The 22,232-nt window shown below is 39.3% G+C and overlaps 1 long non-coding RNA gene across 1 annotated transcript in view; it reads right to left on the minus strand.

Moving 5' to 3' along the window:
• Positions 1-2,445: 2,445 nt before the first annotated feature.
• LOC111825545 overlaps positions 2,446-22,232 on the minus strand; it is a 42,254-nt gene continuing 22,467 nt past the window's right edge. Inside the window, exons 2-3 of the long non-coding RNA XR_002828728.1 lie at positions 21,501-21,573; positions 2,446-2,499 (exon numbers count right to left, since the gene is read on the minus strand). This is a non-coding gene — a long non-coding RNA (uncharacterized LOC111825545). The remainder of the gene's footprint in view (positions 2,500-21,500; positions 21,574-22,232) is intronic.

The following is a 22,232-nucleotide window of genomic DNA, read 5'->3' on the forward strand; positions in this document are numbered from 1 at the left end:
ACAAAAAATCTACAGGAGAAAAAGAAACCTGGAAACACTCTACTAAACTCATTTCTATGTCCATCAGTGGGAGTAAGATAGAGCCAGAATGGCACCATCTAACACCTAAAACTGGCTGGGAATAGGTCAATAATTTTAATCTCATTAGTACTGTGGGTGGTGAAATAGAGAAGTGCTGTGACAAATGAAGGGAAGAATAATCTCTAAGAAGCTTTAGATCAGTACTAGCTTCTTTCTTCACCTAGGAGTTTTGTGACCTTGAATAACTCAATTCACTTTTTGGCCTCTGTTTTCTCATCTGTAAAATGGGGCAGTGCAATTTCTAACATTTTAAACATCACTGGATTTTAGTGAGTAGGAGCTCAGAGCCAATGTACTTAATTCACTGAATACTCTCAAAAGCTTCATAAATAGTAGTTTTTCTTATGATTGGTATCCCTAGTGAATGAGTTAAAAAATCATTATGAAACAATGACAAATTTTTGGGGGTAACCCCAAGCAAGAGGTTTTTATATTTTATTCATAGCTCTGAGGATAACAAGATGGTGCAGGATAATTAATTTGCCTTCTTTGATGCTTGGAGTGAAATCAATCGTTCTCTGCTGATTGCCTCAAACACCTCTGGTTTACAAACAAACTGTGTTCTAATTTTGTCCTAATTTTGATGTCCTGGTGATTTGATGTAAGAATCTGAGAATGTTACCTTTTGGTGATCACATAACTTTCTGCCTTAGATGCTTACAACTGAGCAGTTAAAACAAGTGGAATCTTGGTGACTCGGTGTTGCTTGACTACACCGGTGTGAGGGGGCTTTTGTGAAGAATGATCCATGCATTTGGAGGGCAGGGAGGAGACTCAGGCATGTAGGGGAGCAGGAGAAGGTAAAACAAAAAACGTAGAGAAAGTAAAAAGCCTCAGCTTGGTCCTACCGTATTGTACAATTCCTCTAGTCTGGAGATGGTGAGAAAACGGTGCATGCTTACTCCATTCTCTATGAGTAATTTCACAAAATCCACTCTGTCCAGAACTAGGGCATCCAACATGGCTTGTTCCAAAGACCCCACCTGCAAATCAAGTCACTGTGTTAGCCTGCCCCAGGCTCTGGAGATGCAGCTCTTTAGCATTCACCTGGACAGTTTAGACATGGATGCCTCTGACATCTGGTAAACCTTCAGCACACCCAAGAGCATGCTAGCAAGACTGCTTCCAACTCTGCTTTTGGGACAGCGATAATCTCTCCTGTGTTTTGGGTCTTATCTTTGAAAATAGAATTCAAGGATTTCTAGTTGCTAAAGCTATAATCTCCTTGAATCTCAAAATCGGCCTCTCTCTTTTTCACTCTCTCTCCTGAGAAGGTACAAGGGTTTACAAGGCTTTTCCTCCCCTAACTCTCTGACCAAACTTCTGCAGCACCAGTGAAGTGCTAAAGTGGGTACCTTGCTGTCTTTGTTTTCATCTTTCTTAGGCTCTGAATTAGACCCTAGCTGGCTTGACAAGAGGGACCCCTGTAAGCAGACTAGAAAGTAGGTTGTTCTATTTTTTTAGTTAAGTGATATCACTTTGCCTTTATCTCACCCATTTCCACAGAGAGACACAACTGTTTAGGTCCTTTGGCTTGTTTACTAAGGTTTTATTTAATTCCTCTTACAAAAATTTCTGTGTCCAGACTCCTTGACAAATTTTTCCATAGCAGCAATGCCCTCATGGCACTAAATGAAGACAGAGACTCCATCCTAGGCAGACGCTCTGGGGAAAGGAAGGGTTAAAAAAGACCCGTACACTCATTCCAGGCACAGAAGTATGCTGGTTACCTCCTGGGGACACATGCATACATCACCCAATGGGCAATTTTCCAAGTTTTTATTTTTGGTAGAGTCAATTGAGGGCAACAAACCAGGAACAGTTATATAAAGCATTGGTTCCCTCTGTGCTGTGCTTGGGAATAGGGAGGACCGGTGCTCAGCCACCAGGACCAGATGGCACTGGCATGGGGAAGCCTGCTAATTCTGCATCCTGAGGTGCGACCCAGCCATACACCAGCACAGGTTGCCGCTACCTGGAAGCAGCAACCTCAAAGGAAACCAGAAACAAATTGCTAACTACAACTGCTAATTCCCTCCTGTATTTTAATTGATGCAATTTTTTAGACATTTAAAAGAAATAGCACCATTTGCTGCTGAAAGTTGCTATCAAAGGCGCTCAGAGAGATGGGAGATGTTGGGAGCGTTTTGAGTTGTGCTTAGTCACATGTTCCACCAGGTGGCAGTGATTTCCTAACTCATTTACATCCTAAAGAAAAGGCAGCAGTTTCCCCAGCTGCTCTCAGAAGCTCCTTAAATAAACACCCTTGCCCAAGCAAGCGGAGGGCTTTCCAGGGGTGACAACATATATACTCTACCGGCCACTGTTGCCCATAAATAAAGATCTGGCTGCGAGCGATGTCGACTCGGTTCCAGGCTAAGGCCAAGCTCAGTTGGTCCGGGGCAGAGGCATTGGCTCCTGTAGACAAGAGGAAAGAGGGGGAGAGAGAAAACAATGATGAGCTTATTATACCAAGACGACCCACTCCCTTACTCTCCCATCAATACCCCTCTTCTGAAAAGCGGACTCAGTTGTACAGCAGGGTTTCTCCAAACTCGGCACTATTGACATTTTATTGTGAGGGCTATCCTGTAATTGTGGAATATTTAGCAGCATCTTTGGACTCAACCCATTAGATGCCAATCGCACCTCTTTTTAAAGTCACTACCATCAAAAATGTCTCTATACATTGCTAAATTCCCCCAGGAGTGAAGGGACACAAATCAGTCATTAAGAACTACTGCTTGACAATCTCTTTTTTAAAAAGTTAGTGTGGTTGGTATACAATTTTATATTAGCTTAGGTGTACAATATAGTAATGTGACATTTTTATAGCTTACAATGTGATGACCCCACGAATTTTAGTAATCATCTGTCACTGTACAAACTTATGACAATATTATTGACTATATTATCTTGTATATTTTTCACACTTCTTCCCCCATTGGTCTCTGTTTCTATTTTTTGTTTGTTTTGTTCCACTTGTAAGTGAAAACATATGGTATTTGTCTTTTTCTGTCTGACTGATTTCACTTAGCATAATACACTCTATGCCCGTCCATGTTGTCATAAATGACAAGATTTCATTCTTTTTTATTGCTGCATAATATGTTATTGTATATATGTACCACATCTTCTTTATCCATTCATCTATGGATGGACACCTAGGTTGCATCCATATCTTAGCTGTTGTAAGTAATGCTGCAATGAACATAGGGGTGCATATATCTTTTTGAATTAGTGTTATGTTTTCTTTGGATAAATACTCAGAAGTGGAATTGCTATGTTGTGTGGTAAATCTCTTTAGTTTTTTGAGAAATCTTCTCTCCTCTCCTTTCATCCTTTCCACAGTGGCTGCACCAGTTTACATTCCTTTACTCCACATCCTCACCAACACCTGTTATTTGTTTACTTTTTTAAATAATAGCCATTCTCAAGTGGAATTTCTGATTCTGGTGTCCACATATGTTGGGTTCAGTATAAACCACATACTTGTAGTAAGTTGATTAGTGTTTAAAAATTATGAATATTTATTCAGTTTACACAGGGATTTTTTTCCATAAAAATATATTATTTCCTCAGATAACAACAGGGACTGCAAACTCATACCAGGGTCACCAGCATAAACAAATGATAAATAGCAACATATCAAAATGTATTGCCAATTGTTATACTATTGTTATTGTTATAGTATTATTTCTGACTTGTAATGGAAAATAACTCCTTTATGTTCCTCACATTCCCATTTTTGTTTTTATTTCAATTCTGTTAGATCCTAGTACCAATGCTCACAATTAGAGATTTTGCCAGAGTGTGCTCAAGAATCTCTTGGTCAGTAGGTGGAATTCTTCTCTAGTAGGTTTTTTTTTTTTTTTTTTTTAAGAGTTACTTATAGGGACAGTTCTAGAATGTTTTAAGCTGTTTTTGAAAATAGTCATTATGGTTGAGTGACAATGGCTCAATATAAAATCTGTTGCTCTGTTGCTCTATTGTCTCCCCACATTGACTATTACTGTAAGTAGGTCTCAGGCCAGCTTGATTTTCCAACTCATGCTTATTTTGCCTGGTGGCTCAAAATATTCTTTCTTTTCTTTTTCTTTTTCAAGTTAAGTAACTTTACTAGTATATAGCTGATATATCTGGGTGTTGAAGATTCAAATAAGTTTTTCCAGCATAACGTGGCTTTTTCAATATCTAGATGAAAGTTTAAAATATTTTTAAATAAAAAATTTCTTAAATTATATTTTTAAATTATGTAATTATATTTTTAAAATATCTGTTCTGATGCATTATTTTGTTTTTATTTCTTGGAGATACCAATTATGCTTATGTTGGATCTCTATTTTTTGACTTTTATAAATATAATTTCTCTTTCATACCAATTAACTCTTTTTTTCCAATTACCTCTTCATTTTCATTTTATTTCATTCTTATTCAATTTCCCCATTTCTATCCTTTGTGTCCTGCCCTGGTTTTTACAATGTGTATTTTATCTTGCACTATTCCTGATTTCTTCTGCAATTCTCTGATGATTTTATTTTGTTTTCCCAGTACTTCATTCCTGAGTGCTACTCACATTTTATCTCCTCTTGCTGCCTCACCTACTCTGAGTACTTCATTGATATTTAAAATGTTTAAATTTGGGGGGCGAGAAGGGGTCAATGGAAGAAAAAAGGGGACATATGTAATATTTTCAACAATAAAGATTTTAAAAAATAAAATGTTTAAATTTAATAATAAAATATTTATTCATGTTTATCTGTTCCCAGGAAACATTTTTATGAAGAGTATTATTCTTCTGTGAATACATTTTGCTTTTTTTTTTCTTAGACTATGTCTATATGTGAATCCTTTACTTATTATTTATTACTTGGTGATTTGGGTTATTTTGGACGCAGGGTAGCTTTCCAGGCTAGTTATTATTCACAGCTGGAAGGCTTTCTTCTCAGTTACCACAAAGACAAATTCCTCCTGCAAACGTGGCTTAGCTGCATAATTCTATATGGCGCCCACCTTCTGTATATCCAGGTGGTAAGTCAGGATCAAGGTCTACTGCCACTACCCAACTCACTCTCATTCTTGCAAAAAGAGAAAACTTTGTGCCTTGGGGTGTTCCTCACATCTAGGAATAACATTTTTGTTGGTGCTCTTTGAGGACTACCACTGCTGGTTTCTCTCTCCTCTCCTTTCATCCTTTCCTCCCACATAGCTCCTACATATATAAATATTTTGGAACATTTCCTAGTTTTACCCAAAGAATTTGCAGAATTAGTAAGCAAGTCAAAAATTCAGAATGAGTGAAGGCAGAGGAATGCTGGTAGAAAGGCAGGTTAATATTCAGAGTGATGGTTAAGGGGAAAAAGGAAGATGCTACCTTGAGGGGCTTGGTAGAGAAGAGAAGGGTCTTCTTAGGTGACAGGGACCCTGACTGTGTTTATAGCAGAAGTGAAAGGGCCACTGGAGAGGGAGGCATTGGAAATGTGAAAGAAGAAAGCAAATACATGATGGATGAGACCCTGGAGAATGGAGGCCAAGAAGAGAATCTTCAGAGTAAAGAAGAAAAACAAAGAGGCTGAATGAAGAAAATAATATTCATGAGTGGAAGAGAATGATAGAAGAAAACTTGGATGAACATAAATAGTATCAGAGAAGTAAGAGAGGTACCACCTGCTAAGACTGAGAATGGTAGCTTGAAGAGAATGGAGGAAGGTGGAGGCTTAAAGAATGAGGCAGTTTCAGAGCAGAGTTAGGACCCGCTTGAGGTATGTATGCCATCCCAAATATGTCATGGTACCAATGGGTATGCGTTTCTGGGAATATTTATTTAGGGACTTGAGCATCAGTGTTGGGGAGCATTCCTTTTTGAAGTCTGAGGTTTAAACTAGAGCCCATATATAACTTTTTAAAATGGTCTTGACATTTTATTTATTTATTTTAAAATATTTTGATAGATTCTTTTTAGAGAGATAGGAAGGGAGAGGGAAAGAGAGAGTGAATATTCGTCAGCTGCCTCCTGCATACCCTCTACTGGGGATGAGCCTGAGACCCTATCATGTGCCCTGACCAGACTCAAAACCACAACCTTTCGGTGCATGGGACCATGCTGAACCAACTGAGCCACACTGGCCAAGGCAGGGAACAATGTTTTAATTCCCTGAGGTCATTAAATACCTCAATGGGCTGTAAAGAGCTGTGGACTCTCTTTGGGAGTTTCCAAATAGAAAATGTGAGGTGTGTCATCTGAGCTGGATAGTTTAAGTCTGGTCCTGCTTGATGGGCTGGAGTGGCAGAGGGGGCAGGATTTGCTAGCCTTGTAATGTCCTTAGTAGGGCCATCATTCTGTGAGAATAGGATGATGCAATCCATTCCTACATTAGTTGAGGCACATTTCTTCTTGTTGGAGTCTTTGGACCTTTCCGTTTCTTACTTAAAGAATCTTGTCTGGATTAAATAGTCTTCCTAAGGATTGTACTTATTTCCATCAGTTTATTTTTCATGTAAATATTGCAGCTAAATGTGATAAGGGTCTCAGTCACTGAGAGGCGGCCAATCCATTCATTTAAAGACATCAGATTCTCAAAAAAGTAAATAAATTTAATAAGTAGATATCAGATTCTCTATTTATATAAAAACCAGGAAGGTAAAATGAAACTAATTAAAATGTGACTTGGGTTGGCTATCATGTGACTGGGTTGCTAGGATACACCTTCCATTGCCTCTGAGAGCACAGACACCACCTACCCTGGAGAACCTCTCAGGAATGTGGCTGCTACATGGAGCAAAACCAAATTAAAGGCTGGAAGCAGACACATAAAAAGTAGATGAGGCCTGTGTATAATTTATTCTTTGCTCTGTTTTCTTGCCCTGAATGATAACTATCTCTCCTTGGTAAAAATAACTTCGGTGAACTCTCAGGAGAAAGTTAAAAGGAAGTAGGAAAACTTGCATGAACTTTAGCTAAAGAAATTCAGATTTGGCTTGTACCAGGCGGCTGAAGTGAAACAGCCCTTTGCAGGAAGTTGGGGTTTTCTTTTTTGGCGTATTTTTAATAAATAAGAAAGATAATAATAACTAATACTTCTTTCATGCTTAACTTGTGCCATGAACTCTTTCTAAGTGTTAATGTATTAAATTCACAGAACAAACTATGAGGTGCCATTATCAGTATTTTACAGATGAGAAAACTGAGGCACAGAAACTGGTCCAACGTGAAGTACCTAGGAAGTGCCCGAGATGAGATTCAAACCCAGGCAGCCTGGTTTCAGAGCGGATTTTTTATTTTTTATTTTTCTTACTCATAGAAACTTAGAAAATGTTATTGAACTCATGATACCCCCACACAAAGAGAAGTAGGCAAACAGGCTTTTGTGACCTCTCTCTAAAACAACCCACACTACACGAATGAGGTGAACCAGAATATTCTCTACTGCTGTGTGCTTAGGGCCAAAATGATGGTAAAATTTAAAATGGTAATTTTAAACTCCTCTGAAAAAAATAATTGGCATATCACTTACTTTGTATTTCTCTAGGCTGTTTAATCAATTAAGTGGGCTTGGCATTCTGAAATGCAGAGGTGCAAGAAAATTTCCCCTAAACCCAGGCGTCTCTTTCATTGGTGTGTTTTTAGCATCTTGTTTACTCTTTATATTACAAGTAAACTATGGTATATTATGGCAGATACTCCTATCACACGTAAGTCTTTGAAGCCTTTGCAGCACTTAAGAGGTCATTTCTCCCTGATATTAAGAATGATACACACAGGCCTCTGCGAGAACTGAGTGAGATACAGCCAGACTGAAGGAGATCCCTGCCGGGCTCAACTCCAGTCCAGGTCAGGCTGCCCCTCCCTGAAGAGCAGCTGTGTGCTGAGGGGAAATAGAGGCTGTAACAACTTCTTTGGGTGGAAGGGAAGGGCCCTGAGCTTACATATTGCCTGTGGGTGTTTGGAAATGTCCTTATCCTCTCCAAGATTTAGTTTCTTCCTGTATGAAACAAGATCAATAACATTGCCCGCACGGGATTGCTTTGGAGGTATAATAGAATAATAGAGGGGAAAATTGCTTTGTTAAAATAAAACACTGTGCAAGTATTTTCAGTGTTTTACATATTTCCGACAATAAATTTACCAGATTAGTATTGAATCAATGTATCAGGTTAACAATGCTGCCACCATGCAAACACTCCTGGGTGCAGGGCAACGGCCAGCCAGACTATGATTACGGTTTCTGTTGCGGCCCATGGGAATGATTAGCGCATCGAATTTTCATCAGAGGAGCACTTACTGCATAGTGAGGTAGTCATTCTCAGGGTTAGGAACGGATAGCCCCTAAATCACCCAGGGCTTATGAGCATGTCAGAATCGCCACTAGGATTAGGAGTAGTCCTCTGACAGAGCTTGGGGAGCCGATCAAATGCTACCTTTTGTTGAGGTTTTTTCTTTAGACACTCTCCTGAGTGAAGCTTGTAAGGTGCTGAGATTGACATGAGAAGAGGTAAATTTGTTACAATGAAAGAGCCTCAATTTAGATATAAATGCTCTGTTTGGATTATAAGAACGTGATTATTTCCGAAGAACGTGAATTAAGATGATCGATTGTGTATGTGTGCCTGGGCAGCTTAGGCCAGGGACACGGGGTTTCTAAGGGCCACACCACGCTCAGTCAGGAAAGGGCACCCGGCCCCTCCTCTGTGGTGTAACAGGAGACCCCTCCTGTGCGTGGCACCTGCTGTCCGCTGCTCAGGGACTTGCTGCATCTTCCCTGGCCTGTCCGAGGTGGCACAGGGCTCCCCTGGGACTGAAGGCTGCCCCTCCTCCTCTTGGCACTGTCTCCTGCCTGCAGTGACAGCTGGACTCTTTCTCTCGTGGGTCCTCACACTTCCTAACCACTGGGTCTAAGCTTTTTTTTTCTTCCTTTTTTCTTATTTAATTAGTCTGAGTCTTCTGTGTAAGGTCTCAGAGCCGGGATACTAGACCTTTATGGGCCAAGGCTATACGAAAAGCTTACAAAGTCAGGTTGCCTAGGTAATGACATCTGCCAAGGGTTTCTGCAGTAAATATTGCCACTGTTTTTTCATGCCCTAATAAAATATGCAAGCTGAAAGGACAAATGAATTCTATGGCTTATGATTAATAACACTGTAAAGCATCATGATACTTCCTTCTTTTTGCTGACCTACCTAAATGGATGGGTCCTCTTTATTGTGCCCTTTCTGCAATAAAAGAAGTCAATACCTCACAAAATCTCCCATTGACATGTTAAAAAATGTTATGAAAGTGTTTTTGTATTATGCACAATATGCAAAACTGAGAAACAACACTGGGAAGTAGGAATAAAAGAAAGAAAGCATTCTATTGGATTATTCTGCTTGCTTGTGATATGACAAATATGAATTCATTTCTATCTAAAAATAATAAATAAATACCACTGAAAATAAATAAATAAAAAATAAAACTTAAAAAAACACAAAAAACCCCTGAGAAACATTATCAATGTAAGTTGGAATAAAAGAAAGAAAGCATTCTATTGGATTATTCTGCTTGCTTGTGATATGGCAAATATGAATTCATTTATATCTCTTGGTAATTAAAATAACTGTATTTTCCATATTGTGATTTTTAGCAGGATTTTATAGAAACATGCTTTGGAGTTCTGGGACCTTTGCTGAAATTATTGCATTGATGATTTCCTAACTTCCGTTACCTTTTTCTTTTACTCGTCTCTTTATTTGAAAACTAGGTAATCCAGGGACCATTTTGTACTTTACTTTTACTAAAGTTATGCATGCAGAGATTTGTTATAAAAATCACAAGTCTCGCCCTAGCTGGTTTGGCTCAGTAGATAGAGCGACAGCTTGCAGATTGAAGGGCCCCAGGTTTGATTCTGGTCAAGGGCACATGCCCGGGTTGTGGGCTCAATCCCCAGTAGTGGGTGTGCAGGAGGCAGCCAATCAATGATTCTCTCTCATCATTGATGTTTCTATCTCTCTCTCTCTCCCTTCCTCTCTGAAATCAATAAAAATATATTTTTAAAAAATCACAAGTCTCATCACCCCAGTCCTCTTTCCCCACAGTCAACCATTCATTTCTAGTAGCTGATTATTTTGGTTCTCCGTGGTAATTGGTCTTCAAAGAGAGTTTCCAAGGGACTCTATGTCCCAGTATTCACATTCTTGGTATTCCCCAACCCTAGCACTGAATCTGGGCTGGTCTTGTGACTGGCTTTAGCCAATAGAATGTAGCAGAAGTGACACTGCCATTTACAGACTTAAGCCTAAGGGAGGTCTGACAGCTCCTGCTTTTGCCTCCTCCACCTGGTGCACAACTGTCACCTTGAGCCTCTCCTTCCTCATCATCCAGGGATTTCCAACACCTCTCTCCTATGTCGGAGCTCATGTTTCGTATGTTCCACGTTTTCTGTTTTGTTTTGTTTCCTCTTTCATTTTGGTGGGGCCCATGCTCCAGTAATTTCCAAAGTGGTTCATGGGAATTGAAGTTTTTGACGACTCATGTCTGGCAATGTCTTTATTCTACCTTCCCAAGTAACTGGTAGATTATATATAGAACTTTAGATTTCAAGTAATCTTCTTCCAAAATTTTAAGTCATTGCACGATAGCATTCTGTATTGTTGTTTAGAAGTTTAAAACATTTGGGCTCCTGGTCCTTTGCATGTGACTTGTTTTTCTGGTTGGAAGCAACTAGAATATATTTGGTCTTACGTGTTCTGCAATATCATGATTACATGACTTAATGTGGATTTACTTTCACCTATTGTGCTGGTCCCTCAGTGGGTTCTTATGATCTGAAAATGTATTCTGGAGTTCAGGGACATTTTCTGGAATTTTTGCATTGATAATTTCCTTGACACCAGCTTAGTGTTCAGTTGTTTATTTTTTTCCAACCTCTCTGCAAGGGAGGCTAGTATGCAAGAACACAAAATACTGTTCCTGCTCTAATGATTTTTAATAAATAATCCTTTACTTTTGTTTTAGAGGGATTTATGTGTTCAGTGAACTATATATATCAAGGAATCACTATATATTTTTTTCTGTACCAAGGAAAGTTTAGTCATCATTGATTGTTCAGAAACATGTGAAAAATAAGGACAGTCTTTAGTATCTTATCCTAGCCATAGGTATGTCCAGGATGCACAGCAAGTGTCTTGGGTTCAGATAACCTGGGTTCATGTCCAGACACCATCAATTTCTACCTGTGTGACTCTGACCAAGGTACTTAGCTTCTCTGTGCCTCAGTTTCCTAAACTTAAATGGTTGATACTGATAGTACTTGCCCCACTGTAGTATTGTGAGGATTAGATGAGTTAATACTTGTACTATAGTAAGTGCCATATTAGTTGCTATTATTATATGTTACTTTTACCGTTGTTATCACTATTATTTGTATTATTAATGTAAACTTCACAAATCATGCTGTTGTTATTTTGCATGAACATGTAATTTAGAATATGCAATGATTAAATTAATGAGTGAGGCTGATTCATTGCTCTCAGGTAGTCAAGGAAGAAAAAGTATGATTGTATAGCTCTACTGGGCAGCCAGCAGTGATGACTTCACCAGCTGAGAATCACTCACAAGCCTTGGGTTTGCAATTAGCTTAATGTGCAGATCACGGAGCCCACTGGCCTTGTGCCCGTCCTGAGGCATGAGCAAGCCGCAGAGAGAAAGGGTGTTCAGTTTCCGTGTAACCAGAGGCCGGAGACGACCACCTCTGTCATCAGAACTAGCTGCATGGTGCAGAGAAGGAATAACGCACCCAGCATCTGCAGACTGGATTCCAGTTTCCCTTCATCCAAACATCAGCCGTGGCATCGCAGTGGCCTAGATCTTCATAGCTCTGTCCAGCTTTAAAATTCTACAGTGAGACAATCTGATGGACATGATCATGACTTTGGAACTATGCTGGGAATGGCCTAAGGCCCTATGGTTCATGGTCCTCGCAAACACTTGAACCTACATGTTGCACCTCTCCTGCTGGTGATTATGGACTTCGAGCAAAGAACATTATACTCTCATTCTCAGATGAGAAATTTGAATTGCAAGCCCCACCCTCATAGTTACTACCTATATGAAAGGAGCTGAAGAAATTACTCTCTCTTATGGGTTGGCACCAGGATTAGAGAAGGGACGGTCTTTGTTTGCAAAATACCTTGCAAAGCTGCTTAGGGCAGATGAGCCCTTCAGGGCTGGGGACCAAATAGCAGAAAACAGAGATGGACCACTCTGAAAGGAGGAGAGGACTTTGCTTCACTCTTTTTAAAAAAATTATTATTTGTAAAATATATTTTTATTGGTTTCAGAGAGGAAGAGAGAAGGAGAGAGAGATAAAAACATCAATGATGAGAATCATTGATCGGTTGCCTCCTGCACGCCTCACACTGGGATTGAGCCTCAATCTGGGCATGTGCCCTGACCGGGAATCAGAGTGACCTCCTGGTTCATGAGTCAGTGCTCCATCACTGAGGCATGTCAGAGGGCTGCTTTACTCTTAAACAGGAAGCATGAGGAAGAAGCAAATAGTGGGAGAATTGGGAGGGGAAGCCTGCAGGATACTGGGGAAGTCATGGATGAAGGATCCATGGAAAGTCCTCTGTATGAAATAGCCAAAGGATAGCAACATTGGAGATGCCTGCTGTTCATTAGAAGTGTTCAGAAGTAAACCTCTCTTCCAGCCGTACCTATTTTTTTAGGAAAGTCTACTATGTCTATTAAACGCTTTGTGTTAAGTGAATTGTATTTTTGTTTTGAAACTGGAAGGGCTCAGTTTTATATTTTGACTTCTATGATGAGGAACAGAAATAACACACATGGATCAGAAACCAGAAGGCAGGGGTGACAGGGCAAATTTAAGGATTTTAGGAATTTGTGGAACTCTTGGGGATGATGCAGGATTTGCATTTCTGTGGATTATTGAGTTGAGAGGTTAGAGTCCACATTAATGAAATTTCAAGGCCTAAGGAGGCCCAGCTTATGTCTGGATTGTTTATGTGACTTTGGATAGTGGTTGGTTGAGCCAGACTCCACTTCTTTCTCATCAATGGATATTTATGAATGTTACCATATGTTAAGAATTTTTCTGGGTATTGGGATATAAAGGCAAAGAAGACATAATCCTTTTCCTCTGAAAACTTTCTAATTAGAAGGTGGAATTTGTAACCAGGGTGTTAACACTTTTGAGCTTGCCTGGATATTCTTGGTTTATTCCAGTTGTTCTGGTATAATGATCAATACTGGCCACTTTCATGCCTAAGACAGTCTCAGTTTAGAGATAAATTACCTGGTAACCAAAGCACAGAGCTGTAAAGATTAGATAGGTGATTAAAATTTATGTGAAATGCTTTGTGAATTGTAAAACATTACACAGATAAAGGGATTAAAAGATTTAAGTTCTTTTATTGCATTCTGCTATTAGAGACAGACAAAAATGTCTAAAATTGCTGTCTACTTGGTTTCTGTTATTGCTTTGAGATCAACTTGGATTTGCAAGGAAATAAATTTTCTTCTTCATCATCATCATCATCACCATCATCATTCAGATCATCATTTACTAATGGGATTTTTCCAGTTTTTTTTACTTTTGTTATCAATTAAGATTGTTACAATGACTATGAAGGAGGTATGATACTTATCTCAACTTTACAGATTAGGAAACAGAGTCTCAATGAGGTGAAGCAATTTGTTCAATCAGGGAGTAGTGATGCTTCCAGTATGGCCGTCATTGTCTCTGTTAGAAGGCCCTTTGTAAGGTGGTCTCATTATGCTAAGCCCATACTGAGAATTTGGGGCAGCAGTGGAGGATAGGATTGAAGGACTTTGTGGGGAAAGCCTAGGGCAATTTGGCCTTTAAAGAATCATTTTTCCCTAAGGAATAGATTTTTGGTCTTGGTAAAAAAATGGTAAGAATGTTAATTGCTTTAAAAATTCTGGCAGAGACTGGCCGGTGTGGTTCAGTGGTTGAGCACCGAACTATGAACCAGGAGGTTGAGGTTCGATTCCCCATCAGGGCATATGCCCGGGTTGCGGGCTCAATCCCCAGTGTGGGGTGTGCAGGAGGCAGCCGATTAATGATTCTCTCTCATCATTGATGTTTCTAGCTCTCTCTCCCTTTCCCTTCCTCTCTGAAATCAATAAAAACTATATTTAAAAATTCTGCAGAATTATTCAGGTATAGGCCATTACAAATGGAATAGTTCATAGTGGCTTTGGGATGAGGTAGTAATAAACCAGTGGCAGACATAAGCTTTTGGAACCCACGTCTGGACTCTAACTGCTGATGGCCAATCTGCTCTGTGTCACTGAAGTTAAAGATTTGACTAAAAGAGTAAAGTAAACCATCAGGAAACAAATGCATTTGAGGAAGTGGCCTCATGCAGAGAAGGGCTTAATCAATACTTTGGTAAAGAATCTACAATGTAATAATTACATGATGAGCTTCATTTCCAACTGAAATATTTTACTGTTCAACCACAGTTTACCCCCCTCCCATTTCAAATCTAAAATAAAGTGAATATGCCACACATATTAACTCTGCAGATCTCTTTTGGTAAAAATTTATCTACTTCCATCTGTATAACATTTATTAACTATGATAAGTTTGCATATCATGAGTGATGAAAGTGTTAACATCAATGCCTCTTTTTTTGGCCTATTAAGCTATTCAAACAGTTGCAGGTTAAAAAAAAAGATATTAAAAGGAAAGCAATCATGCAAGTGTTGTATTAAGCTGCCTACACACAAGAAAGAGGGGTGTGAAAGATGGCACACATAATTAGAAATGCATTTTTCTTTTCAAAGTTGGGTCATAATTAATTCCCATAAAACCTATTCAAGAGTCATCTGAGCTTAAGCAAGGTAGCTTCTCAGCAAATACTCCAGGATGTTAGCTGCTTATGAGATCTATTTGGTACATAGAATCTTTGGACATAAACTACTTCAGAATGTATTCTAACGTTTTTATGTCACTAGGGACCAAGTCATTTAACAAATAAGATGAATTATTTAGCAAGACTAATTGCCTACTGATGTCAGTACTAGTTTGTGATAATAACTCTGCAGTTTGTAGTTCATAGAGTTGGAGGAGTATGCATTCAGAAGTAGTTTTGAAATATTAAAAAATATTTTTAAAGACTTTATCCACTTTAATTTTAGTTTTCTTAAAAGATATAATTTTAAAGGAAAATGGTGAACATACTGATTTTCATTGTTTTGTATGATCTAAATTAAACAATGACATTCCTTTTTTTAAATTTTGTTTTATTGCTTAAAGTATTACAAAGAGTATTACATATGTCTCCTTTTTTTTCCCCCTTGACCTTCCCCCAGCCTCCCCTACCCCCCAGTGTCTTGTGTCCATTGGTTATGCTTATATGCATGCATACAAGTCCTTCGGTTGAACTCTTACCACCCCCTCCTCAACCCTCCCCAGCCTTCCCACTGTAGTTTGACAGTCTGTTCAATGCTTCTCTGCCTCTGTATCTATTTTTGTTCATCAGTTTATAATGGTCTTTATTATCCATAAATGAGTGAGATCATGTGGTATTTTTCTTTCATTGACTGGCTTATTTCACTTAGCATAATGCTCTCCAGTTCCATCCATGCTGTGGCAAATGGTAAGAATTCCTTGCTTTTTTACAACATAGTATTCCATTGTGTAGATGTACCACAGTTTTCTAATCCATTCATCTGCTGATGGGCACTTAGGCTGTTTCCAAATCTTAGCTATGGTAAATTGTGCTGCTATGAACATGGGGATGCATATATCCTTTCTGATTGGTGTTTCTGTTTTCTTGGGCTCTATTCCTAGGAGTGGGATCACTGGGTCAAATGGGAACAATGGCATTCTTGAAATTTTCCTGAAGTTAGAATATATTGGCTATTCTTTTGGCATTTGACATTTTTAAATTTGATTTCTTAATTACAGCTTACATTCACTGTTATTTTGTATTAGTTTCAGATTGGCATTTGAATTTTTATTTCAAACTTTTTTCTTAATGGTTTGAACAAACTTAAAAATGCACATCTTAAAAAGAAGTGTCTTCCCCTACTTAAGTATCTATCAGTAATTAATTAGTTTATCAGTATTGATTAGCATTAATTATGTCTGAAGGACTAACACATGTGAAATAAAATGGTAGAAACTAGATAATTTTCTCTGAACTGACTATATAAGATCATAGGGAAATTTGATTTCCTACAAATTATTTGTTGTTAATTCTACATTCATATATCTCTTGCTTAGATTTTCCAATGGTATTTCTAATCATTTCTTTAATCAACAGTGATCAGCTATTGTCCATGCTTATGTGATTTATATAGATGCTTTATGATAATATTGCCTGTACATGGTATAGTACTTTGATCACATATGTACTTGACTTTTATAGTTAACTAGAGGCCCAGTGCATGACATTCATGCAATGGGAGGTGGGGGGTTCCCTCAGCCTGGCCTGCACTCTCTTGCAGCACTGGGGAATGTCTGACTGCCAGCTTAGGCCCACCGTTGCACTCACCAGCTGTGAGCCCAGTTTCTGGCTGAGTAGCGCTCCCCCTATGGGAGCACACTGACCACCAGGAAGCAGCTCCTGCATTGAGCGCTTGCCCTCGGTCAATTTGCATATTAGGGTTTTATTATATAGGATTCCATAAGATGCTTTCTCCTTTTCTATCAGATTTTCTTAGTGTTTTAACTTAATACTTTCCCTTTTCTGCTCAAAGATCATATCCAAGAAACCACATTACATTTAGTCGTCATATCTCCTCAGGCTGTGACTATTTCTCAGAATTTCCTTGTTTTGATGATCTGGACAGTTAGGAGCATATTGTTTTGAACTTTCTTTTAGCTCTTTTAAATTGTTTTCCAGAAAAAGAAGCAAGCAGTAAAGGTTACTTTCTCCCTGTGCTGCAGATGAACTTCTTTACCAATGAAGATTAAACTCAAAGAAAAAGAATTTCTCATTTAGGAAGGACAGCAATATTATATTTTAGTATGAGAGTGTACACCCACATTATTTGATTTCCAAGGTCAAATCCAAGGTATACAAGAAAAAAGAAAAAGAAAAAATTGGGAGTAATTTTATCCACAGAAAGGGTCAAACACTACTTACAACTTCTGCTATGAGCAGATGTTTTCTGGCTTCATTGAACCTGGATCAAGAGATTTATGCTGCTGTGTGAGAGACACAGATAGTATGAGGTGACTGAGAGAGCTGTTGGCAACATCTGATAGTTTAGGATAAGTTTAGGGTCTTTTCCAGTGGAAGTTTTTTTTCTGGTTGCTATTATGTAGGCAGGGCCTGGCAGACAGAGAAACTAGGTGACCTTCCTAGATTCTTTTTTTTTAATTGAGTTTATTGGGGTGACATTTTGCAAACCATACAGGTTTCAAATGTACAACTCAACAAAACATCATCTACACACTGTGCCACGCTTACCACCCCAAGCAAAGTCTCTTTCCACCCCATTTCCCCCTCTTTGCCCAACTCCACTAAGCCCCCACCTCCTTTCCCTCTGGCTAGCACCACAGTATTGTCTATATCAATGTGTTATGTATATATATTTTTTGGTTAATCTCTTTACCCTCCGTAGATTCTTGAATACATTTCCCATAGAAACTCTCAAGGTGTCAGACCTCCTCTGAGTAGGGTAGCCTGAGTTAGCAAGTAAGAATACAGGACTCTCAGTTAAGTCTGAATTTCAGATAAATAATGAACAATTTTTTTTTAGTGTAACTATGCCCCATGCAATATTTGAGACATGATTATGCTCAAAAATTGGTTTTTTATCTGGATGTTCATTGTGCTGTGTTTTTTCTGGCAACTGTACCCTGCGCCATCTCCTTAGATTCCCCTGGGTGTGTGTGGCTAGGGAGGGGAGAAGGGAAAAGGAGAAGAAGGGTGTACAGTCTCCAGCCTCAGACCACAACTCTCGGAGAATGGTTACTTAATGTGAATGACATGTGTGATGTCACCTATTCTCAAAGCTACCTCAGGCTATCATTTGCAGAAGGTATGGGCCTCAGATCTCTGTGACAGTATTCATTTTGTTCTCTTTCTCTCTTCATTTTTGAACAGATACTCAATAAGTCTGTATCATAAACAGTATCCTTTAATACATACAGATTCGGAAGAAAATCAAACCCAATGGGATCAGAAACAAGGGGCAGCAAAGGTAGACTTTCCCCAAAGCCACCTGGTTTTCTATCTTCCCTCCCCCCATGCCCCACGGGCTCTGGATTTATGGACCAACCAGTGGTTAGTTTCACAGCTCTCTCCTGCTTCTCCTATCTAACTTCTGGTTTTCTCTGATGATGGAGAGAATAAGAAGTGTGCTATACAAAGATTCCTCATGCATTAGATAATTGAAAACTAAATATTATTGTAGAACAATTAAGTTTAAACAACATTACATGCTCAGGCATAATACAAAATACATAGGAAGAATAATTTAACAAACTAAAGAATCCGCAACTCATATAAGTATGCTCTTGGCCTCTAAGAAAGTCAGCAAAAGTATATGCTTGATATACTTCACAAACCAACTGGGTCAAAATCAGAGAGCATTTAAAAGCCTTTGCAAAATAGAGTTGACACACCATAATCTTTTAACAGCATAAATTCCCATTAGCATCAATTGCTACATAAATAAGGTTCATTATAGTGATTAAAATGTTAATTTTTAGAGCAATCATAATTTCCTTTAATCTTCTATGGCAGTGTTTTGTAAACTTCAGGTTATGACCTAATAGTGGGTCATGAAATCCATTCAGTGGGATATAATCACATTAAAGATAATAAAAAATATAGAATTTCATTATCCAAAGTCTATGTAAACATTATCTTATATACCTTAATTTCAGTTTTCTAAATACGTATGTGTAACTACTTGGTTATAATATAAAATATATTCCTATGCTCTGTTATGAACAAAACAATCAGAAAACATTACAACAAATAAATTCTAAGACTGATTTAAAGGAGAAGTGCAATTTTAAATCACAAAATATTGAAAGAGGAAGAAAATATTTTCAATGGATGATAATATGATGGCTAATATATATAAAATCCTCACCTGAGGATATTTTTTCATTGCTTTTTAGAGAGAGTAGATGGGAGAGATTTAGGGGGAGGGAAAGAGAAAGAGAGAAGGAGAAAGAGAGAGAGAAAAAGAGAGAGAAACATCGATGTGAAAGACACAGATTGGTTGACTCCTGCTCACACCCCAACTGGGACCAGGAGATCGAACCTGCAACCCAGATATGTGTCCATGACCAGGAATCAAACCTGAGACCCTTTGGTGCATGGGGCTCATGCTCTAACCACTGAGCCCACTGGCCAGGACAATAGCTAATATCTATCTATCTATCTATCTATCTATCTATCTATCTATCTATCTATCCATCCATCTATATAATACCCTAATATGCAAATAGACTGAACGGCGGAACAACCGAACAACCGGTCTCTATGACACTCGCTGACCACCAGGGGATGTGCGTGGAACATGGCGGGTGTTGGCAGCAGATGGCAGAGCGCAGAACATGTTGGGCATCGGCCGTGGCAGGATGTGGAGCAGGGGAGTGGGGGCGCCAGACCCAGGTGGGGCACCGGTCGCTGTCATCTGGGCGAGCCTCTGGTGGTTACTGAAAATTCTTTGCTCTTATGAGCCACAGTCTCACTGGGCACTCGCACCAGAGCCAGCCCTGCTTGCACCCACTTTAGGCGCTGGAGCCACCACTTGCACCTGCTGCTGGCACCCGGCGCTAGCCCCGATCACTTGGCTGTATCAGCTGGTTCGAGCAGTGGCTGCCGGCTCCGATCGCCCCTGAGGGCTTCTCCACCTCCCCCTGCTCCTGAGGGGCAATTGGGGCAGCAGCTACTGCTCACACCCGCTGCTGGCGCAGGCCCCAATCGCCTCACACCCTCAGTGGCTGCAAGTGGGCCGGTGCCATCAGTGCGTGGGAGCAAGGCTGCTGGCAGACAGGGGACCAGGGTCCACGGTGGGAGGGGCTTGTTGGGGGCATGGAGGATGGGCTGAGACCCGCCCCTGTGCCCACCGCAGCCTCGTGGCCCACAGTTCCTTTCAAGGTGCACGAATTTGTGCACTGGGCCCCTAGTGTTTAAATAATTGAGCCACTTCCTCATTTTGGTTCAAGGTGATAAATATGATGTTCCATATCTTATTACCAATGGGATTGGAATGCCTTGAAGGTATATTTAAGTGAGGTCTATGAGGTCAGGCTGTCTGACCTTAGGCATGTTACTAAATCTGTGCCTCAATTTCTCTATAAAATGGGCCTTGTAATGAACTGGTCAGATTAAATGAATTTATACATCAAATGTATCTAACACAGTGTTGGGCACTTAACAAATCCTAAGTGTTAGCTATCAGTTTTATTATGTTTTCTTAGTTTTATATAAGACTGGAGGCACAGTGCACAAAATTTGTGCACTCAGGGGCATCCCTCAGCCAGGCCTGTGCCCTCTCACAGTCTGGGAGCCCTTGGGGGATGTCTGACTGATGGTTTAGGCCCGCCTAAGCCGCCAGCCGTGAGCCCAACTCAGGGCTTCTGGCTGAGCAGCACTCCCCAGTGGGAGTGCACTGACCACCAGGGGGCAGCTCCTGCATTGAGTGTCTGCCCCCTGGTGGTCAGTGCACATCATAGTGACTGGTCGTTCCCTTTGGTCAATTTGCATATTAGCCTTTTATTATATAGGATTAGCAGATATCAGAGAGTTAATTGCCTCAAACTTTTAATTTTGTCTCATAAATGGAGAAGGGGGCCCAGGGTTTGCTTTGTGCTTCAAGCCATGCATGGTCCCTTAATTCTTCTGCATGTATATATTTTTTAGTTCACTGGTATCAAATGCTTTAGAGCAGAGGTTCTCAACCTGGGACACATGATACACTTTATAATGTTCAATTATAAAAAGTACAGTAGCCTACTTTTTTTATTTCTTTCTCTCTTGCTCTAAATGGTTTTAGAAATTTTCCATTTTAATATATTATGATATCTCTATGTCTATCATCTATCTATCTATCTATCTATGCCATATTAAGTGATTTTTAAAAGTAGATAGGGCAATAATTATTAAATAGCTTCAGTAACTCAGTTTCTTACATATTACAGTAGCCTGTTACTTTATGTAGTTTTATGACTCAGTGGACATGACTGAATTGTAGTATACTTAAATTTTATGAACTTGAGTCATTCAATAACAGCTGCATTATAGAAAAATTTAATAGCAGTAACAGTATCTTACAGGAGAGGTCCTTATGTTATCCATGATAGGATGTGTCACGGTATCATTTGGATTTATATCCACTATTTATATCCACATAGTACATAAAGCTGCTATGTTAATTGATTTAAATTACTTTTGCACTCTCTGGACACAGAAACTCTTACCTTTGAGCAAAGCTGTCAGGATAGCTAAATCAATGTCCTGGTGTCCTTCTGATCCCATCCGAAATACTGTAATCTGCAATGTGAGACGTGGCCATTAGCAATGCATTTTTCCTCCCAAGAGAAATTAAATCATCGAGACCATATCTGAACGCAGACTATTTCAACATCTTTAAGGCAGATTCTTAACCACAGGGAAAGCATACACAGAAAGTTCACTGAGAGGGAGGTGCCTCAGCAGCCTCCTAGCAGAGACCATGTTAGGTAATTGCATTGATTAAGCGACAATGAGGAGAAACCAGAAACCAAGGAAAATGTCCTCTTCTAACCTTTCAGTTGTAAAGTGAAAACTTGCTGTATTTACAGAAATGTGTAAGCCATAATGTAAATGATGAGATGAGTAATTAAGTGTTTAAAAATAGTGAGTCAGTATGCCCTTCAGTAAATGGCCCTGTTACGTGTCAATATGCATGCGTGTGTATGTATGTGTGCAATATAGCCATCCCTACACTTACTTCTCAGCAATTGTTACTCAAGGGTTTTAATGTTGTGATGCCTCTGTTCTTTCAATAACCTTGAAACATCTTGAGAATAATTTAGTAGAGAAAATTATTTTCTGGGGAAGGATTAATACATGATAGATTAACATAGATTAACACAAAGTCCCCAAATAATGCTTAAGAACAATAAAGACTTTTTTTCCAAGTCAGAGGGAAGCTATTTAAGGAAGCCAAA

Source organism: Myotis lucifugus, unplaced genomic scaffold (assembly GCF_000147115.1).
Source record: "Myotis lucifugus unplaced genomic scaffold, Myoluc2.0 scaffold_31, whole genome shotgun sequence".
NCBI classification, from domain to species: domain Eukaryota; kingdom Metazoa; phylum Chordata; class Mammalia; order Chiroptera; family Vespertilionidae; genus Myotis; species Myotis lucifugus.